At 37.6% G+C, this 6,323-nt stretch overlaps 1 long non-coding RNA gene across 1 annotated transcript; it reads right to left on the bottom strand.

Moving 5' to 3' along the window:
- Positions 1 to 261: 261 nt before the first annotated feature.
- Positions 262 to 1,428, bottom strand: LOC125253575. The gene is made up of 2 exons (XR_007181471.1): positions 659 to 1,428; positions 262 to 565 (listed from the first exon to the last, which is right to left on the bottom strand). It is a non-coding gene; the product is annotated as an uncharacterized LOC125253575 (long non-coding RNA).
- Between the last annotated feature and the right edge of the window lie 4,895 nt (positions 1,429 to 6,323).

Genomic DNA, 6,323 nt, shown 5'->3' with positions numbered 1-6,323 from the left:
CTTTTTTAAAGCATGAGAAAAGATTATAAAGAAATATTATTTAATACTTTTAATTTGACATTATTACAAAGTGCTATTTCTAAGAAACAATCATGAAAGTGCATTTTCAACAAGTACAGTCAAATGGCCTTTTATTTAATTATTATATTTTATTATATTATGTGGAGTTTTAAAAATATATGCTTTTAAGATATTAAGCACACTGCAAGTGCACTCAATACAATTAAGCACAATTCATTTTCACAAGAGAAGTCTTGCATATTTTTTTTTCTTATTGAATATCCTGTTTAATGCCGAAATACGGTACATTACAGAAGTTTTGGGTTGTGAATGCCATGTCATGTAGACTTTAATATCTGTGTGTCATCTCATGTAGACTTTAATGCCTGTAGCATTTGTCAAGTTCTGGCTATGTAAAATGAAACATCTCGTGCTACATCTAAACAGCAAACTACACTCTCGCCTAAAATGAGGTGACAGATGTCACAGTCACAAATCTGTTGGGACCTTGTTGGAAGGGGTCTGCATCAGCACAGTGGGAGAGCTTCCTGTTGAGATGAGTCATCTGTGTAAAAAACAAAACAGGGTGTTTTAGAGCTTCGGTTTCTGTAAGTTTGTGGTGCTCTGTGTTTTAACCTTTTGTTTTAACCTTGCTTACTTTAGTTAGTCGTGACGGGTGACCTGCTTTTTTCCACCTTGTGGCCAAGCAACAGCTTTTGGGTGACAAGAGCACAGCAGGACACATATACACACACACACACAAATTTGCAGTAACCTCTTGAGAGTGCCAATCCGTTTCTTAAGCCATAGGCTCTGCCGTCATAGTATGTCAAATTCATCTTCTTACACAGATGAAAAAGACGTTTATCATGACATACATGTTAGTAAGGCTCAATCTGACTGGAAGATTGAATAAATCCAACTGGATTTGTCACAGTACTTATGTATAAGAGGGACAGCATTACTCCTATTTCTTGACACTACAAATTACAAGCACCACTGGGAAATTATATTTACAATTTTTATTATTAATGCTATTCAAGAGGATGCCAGAGAATCTATCAGTGATAAAGAGTCAATCCTACACTGCTTTTAATGCCATTAGACTGATTTGCACTGAGGTACTTTGATAAAATTTTTGTTTGTCACTTAGTTTAAACAAATTATACTTACAAATACTGACGTGTTGTTTTCCACTGTGCTTTTCAGCACATGCGTCACAAGTGCATTGCCACAGGTTGTGGTGAGACACGAAAGCTTGATGCTTCAGCTGCCACCATAGCAACAGTGAAACATCACAATTTGCTAAACCTTAATTTAACAGGACCTGCTTCTTGCAGGGCAGGCTCTTGTGTTTTCCCTCAAAGTGACTACTGTGTTCTGTTGAAGGGTTTTGAGTGGCTGTTGTGTGCATATATTTTTTTACACTTCATATTTCTCCAACACAAAATATGTATTTTGTACATTTTGAAAATGTAAAAAAAAAAAAAAAAAATGTGCACATATTTTATGTTTTTATTTTATTGTACAACATCTAATATGGCAAATGAAGACCCATGTGTTAGTATTTTTTTTTTTTTTTTTTTATTTCAAGAATATGATACTCACCCCGAAAGGCAGCTTCAAGCAGCCTGGCTAAGCTGGTCTGTTATGATGTTTTTAGAGGGGTTTGGTCACTTGTCGGTTTAGCTAAGCTTGGAAGGCAGTTAAACTAGCAAACCACCTCAGGCTGTTTTTAAACAGGAATCCATTAATCACACTGCTATTTGTGGGAGGTTTTGTCTTTGACGGAATTTTCAACTAGCCCAGATATGGCTTGATCTACCTTATACTTTGAGATAATCCTCTTAAATCTAAAATCTCATAAGGATTTACAAATACCCTTAAGTGTCGTTGTAATGGTTGAGCTGTATAGATGATCCAACAGATGATGTGTGACGCAGAATAAATGATCAGGAATAACTTTAATAAACACAGACGAGAACACAACTACCCTAACTTTAACTTGAGACAATGAACAGAAGGAACAGAGGGCTTAACCTTGATGTTGTGTTCAGGTCATTTTGATTCGAAGAGGATTTTCTTTTTACTGAAAATGTTAATGTTATCACATTGAACTAAAACTTTTTGACTTAGCTCACACAGATTATAACTACTTTCCAAAATATTTTGGATAATTTTTGTACTTTTTTTGGGATGTTTTCCCCCACCTTGTTACACTTCTGGTGTTCCCGGTCAAAAATGGCTGGCCTACAAAAAATAACTTAGAAATCCTCTTGTTATGCTATATTATCAACAAATATTGGATTCAGTCTTTTTGTCAACTTGTTTTCATTCAATTAGGACAGGTTTTGTATTTATTTTTGAATCATAGGCCTCATTGACATAAGCTTATGCACCTCAGTTTTTGAGTGAAAAAAGCATTATTTGTGGATAATTTTGTCAATACTTCAATAAAATATGAAAAATTGCAGTGTTTATCACACTAGTAAGTTTAACAATGCAATGTTTAACTTACTAGCACAAAGTCACATCTGTAGTGTTCTTGGTCAAAAAGACCAAGCTTAGAAATCTCTCGTTTTGCTATATTATCACCAAATATTGGATTTAATCTTTTTGTCAACTTGTTTTCTTTCAGTTAGTACAGGTTCTGTATTAATTTTTGAAACTGATTGATTGCATTCCCAAAACCTGTCCTAATTGAAAGAAAACAAGTTGACAAAAAGATTGAATCCAATATTTGGCGTCACAGGGTTTTCAAGACAGTGTAAGGGTTAAATACACAGGGGAAAATCATTAACGGAAAAGGGAACGGGTTAGAACTAATTAGAAACAACGGCGACTAATAATGAACTAGATCTCAGACAAACGGTGTAAAAGAAAAACTATGAGTAACTAAACAAGACAATGAAACTAAACATGACCGTGATATTAGCCAGAGTGGAGAAGGGAGGATCCAGAGCATGACCCAGAGCCGAGACAGGATAAAGGCCCACAATGAAAACTATGGAGGAAGAAGCCAGGCTGGAGTCAGGAGCCTGACCAAGTGAGGTGGAGATGTGACCAGAGGGGACCCAGGCAAAGCAGAGGAGATGTAGAACCAGGGTTATGCTGGTTAGGGCCAAGGTGAAGCAGCAGGACCGAGTTGGAGATGTGGGCTTGGCAGAACAGGGTAGAGACAGTGGGAGTGAGAACAAAGGAGGAACAGGAGGCAAGGAGCCGGAGGGGTGGAGGGTTGAAGCTCAACTGATGGAGCCTGAGGGATGACAGACTATGGTGGAGCCAAGGGAGTGTTAAGACAAGGTGGAGCCATGGGTCAGAAGGCCGAGGTGGAGCCCGGGATTCAGAGACTTAAAGTGGAGCTGAAGGATCCATGTGCCAAGGCAGAGCTGATGACTGGGAAGCCCCAAGTGGATTCTTGCAGCTGGGAAGAACCACTGGAGGAGTCAAGGGGCTGAAGGGGGACAGTGGAGGTGAGGCAGAGGAATTGAATTGCTTTGGCAGAGGAGGTAGAGACAGGCTGGGTGGGGTTATTTTCAACGAAGGAACTGGGCTTAAGCAGTGATGATGAAGATGATTTGGAACTGGGCTTAACTAATGTTGACGAAGAGGACTTGGAACTGGGCTCATCCAACAGAGATGAAGATGACTTGGAACCGAGTGAGACTAATGGAGACAGTAGACCAGGAAATATATCATAATCCAGCTCATCATATAATAATTCAGCAGGGACCCAGCTTATAGTATACACCTCAGTGAAGGGAGTGTTTGCGAAAATAGCCTCTGGCAATCACTCTGACTCATCTTTCGTGGCGGGCTCGGGCTCTTTCTCAGTGGGCTCGGACTGTTCTGCTGCGGGCATGGCTGAAGGCTGACTCGGCTCTGGGACTGGAGTGGGGCTGGATGGTAAATTGTGAGTTTCACTGCACCAGCACCCACTCAACATACTCGGTGAAGCTCCCTCGAGGGCCTTCCCTGGGCAGGCATGCCCTCGACCAGTCATTGAGGCCAGTGTTGTAGAAGACGCATAGCGAGCGGTCGGGATAATGGGTTGGGCACACCAGATTTAGAAAGTACTTTGTGTAATCCTTGAGGGAGTGATCCCCCTGTTCTAACAAGAGACAAACGGCAGGAATGTCCTTTTTTTTCCTTTTGCTGTTTCTTGTACTAGTGTTGAGGGTCTCACTTTCTTTACTGGTTGAGATGTATAGATAATCCAACAAACGATACACTATGCAGAACGAATGATCAAGAGAACACAACTACCATAACTTTAACGTGAGACAATGAACAGATAGAACAGAGGGCTTAAATACACAGAGGAAGATAATTAACGGAACAGGGAACAGGTGAGAGCTAATTAGAAACCATGATAACTAATAATAACTAATAATGAACAGGAACTCAGGCAAATGGTAATAATAAAAACTATGATTAGAAACTAAAGAAGACAATGAAACTTGTCTGTGACAGTGTATCCAATCGATGATAAAACAAGTCCAAAAGATCTTTTGAACACCATTCTCACAGATCGTGTTCTTCTCAACTAGCCTACAGTAGAGTCTAGTTTACTAAAGACTTTTGAATTAATACTCTTTAAGTGTCAGAGTTATGTTAAGCTTCATTGTGTTTTCATTTATTTTGGCTTCTTGTATATCCTTACAGTGTAGCGTTCTCCTTACCCTTGTTAGTTTCCTTGGTTACTCATGATTTAAAGATTATGTTCACCTATCTCCTATTTAGTTCCCTTGTTAACCCTGTGTATATATGTTCCCTGTTCTGTTCAGTCCTTTGTCACTTCTCGTCCTTACCTTATGTGGGAATGATTCTCTGTGTATTCTCCAAGTGTTTATTAAAGTATATTTGTTTAATTCCACATCATGCATCCCCTTCAGACCATAATATACGTGATAATAATGATAACTCCAAAAATGTCATTGATTATATGTTGCTTTTTTATAGCTCAGGAGACTTAATCAAGTTCTCAATCCTTTTTCTAATTATCAAATTAATCTCAAATGTTTCTTTTTAATCTCCTTAGGGGATTAGAAGTAAACATTAATTTAAAATGGATCTAAAATTCAAAAATCCCTTTTTTAAAATACATATTCTCTACAGTTCATCAGTGCATGTCTTGTTGTAATATTTCATCAACTTGTGAATTCGCCTTTAATATGACTTTTACTTTTTGACCTGTAAATTACGGAGCCCTGCACATGACATGCAAGAAAAAAAAAATGTAATCGTGCACACGATTTACTAATTCGTTCCCTCAAGTTACTAATTTGTGCGCACAATTTACTAATTCGTTCCCTCGATTTACTAAAATGTGCGCACAATTTACTATTTCATTCCCTCGATTTATAAATCATGTGCATGATTTATAAATCGAGGGAACAAAATAGTAAATCGTGCGCACGATTTAGCCTACTATTTTTTTTCCTGCATGTCATGTCTGGGGCTCCGTAGTAAATGATAACCAATTGCCAACTTTTTAGGATCTCATCAATTCCAATTTTTTATTGATTAATAACACAGAACTACATCTCGCTAAAGGGTTATTTTTTTTCTTCTTTTCTTTTTTTTTCAAATGCTGTTTCATGTTGACTTGGGGGAAGTATTAATTTTCTCCATTTAATATCATTGTCTAGGATAAACTGTTGATGGAAGTTTAAAGTATTAAAATAAAGATTTTCTGTTTCTTAATAATATATATATATATTTTTTTTTATCCAAATGCTCAGTAGGCTATTTAGTTAAAAAATATATTTTAAGAGTCTTCTCTTTTTTTATACTCATTTAGCATCTATAGCCAACGGATTGAATCACTATATCCATGGCAGTTGTTTTTCGATCTGTATCTTGACATTCAGGATGTGGCTCAGTATTCTCAGCATGAGAGAATGTGAGGTGGAGAAGAGCTATGAACAGACAAGATGAACAGGGCTGCTAATTAGCCAAGCAGAAATAAACCAGCTGTCAGTCTAATGTGCGACTGCTGTGCTTCACTCATATGAGACTCCCACGCACCCAGAAGAGAGAAATTGTGAGCATCTTGAGTCATGAGTCATAAGTTTTGACAGATTCGTTGAATCATTGGACATGATTTTAAGCAGTTAAGTATTGCATTTTTGAAATGTAGTTTACGAGGCTATTGGTGTGTTGCTATTACAATAAATAAATTACCCAGGTATCAATTATGAGAGAGGAAAATTGTATTGCCCTTTTAAAGCTCAGAAGATTGGATAGGCTACCCAACTTTCTGAAATCTCATTTGAATCCTTAATGATTTTTCTATCTGTGGAACACAAAAGGGGATATTT

The sequence above is a fragment of the Megalobrama amblycephala genome, linkage group LG18 (genome assembly GCF_018812025.1).
Source record: "Megalobrama amblycephala isolate DHTTF-2021 linkage group LG18, ASM1881202v1, whole genome shotgun sequence".
Lineage (NCBI taxonomy): Eukaryota > Metazoa > Chordata > Actinopteri > Cypriniformes > Xenocyprididae > Megalobrama > Megalobrama amblycephala.
This window is presented reverse-complemented; position numbering and strand designations above follow the sequence as displayed.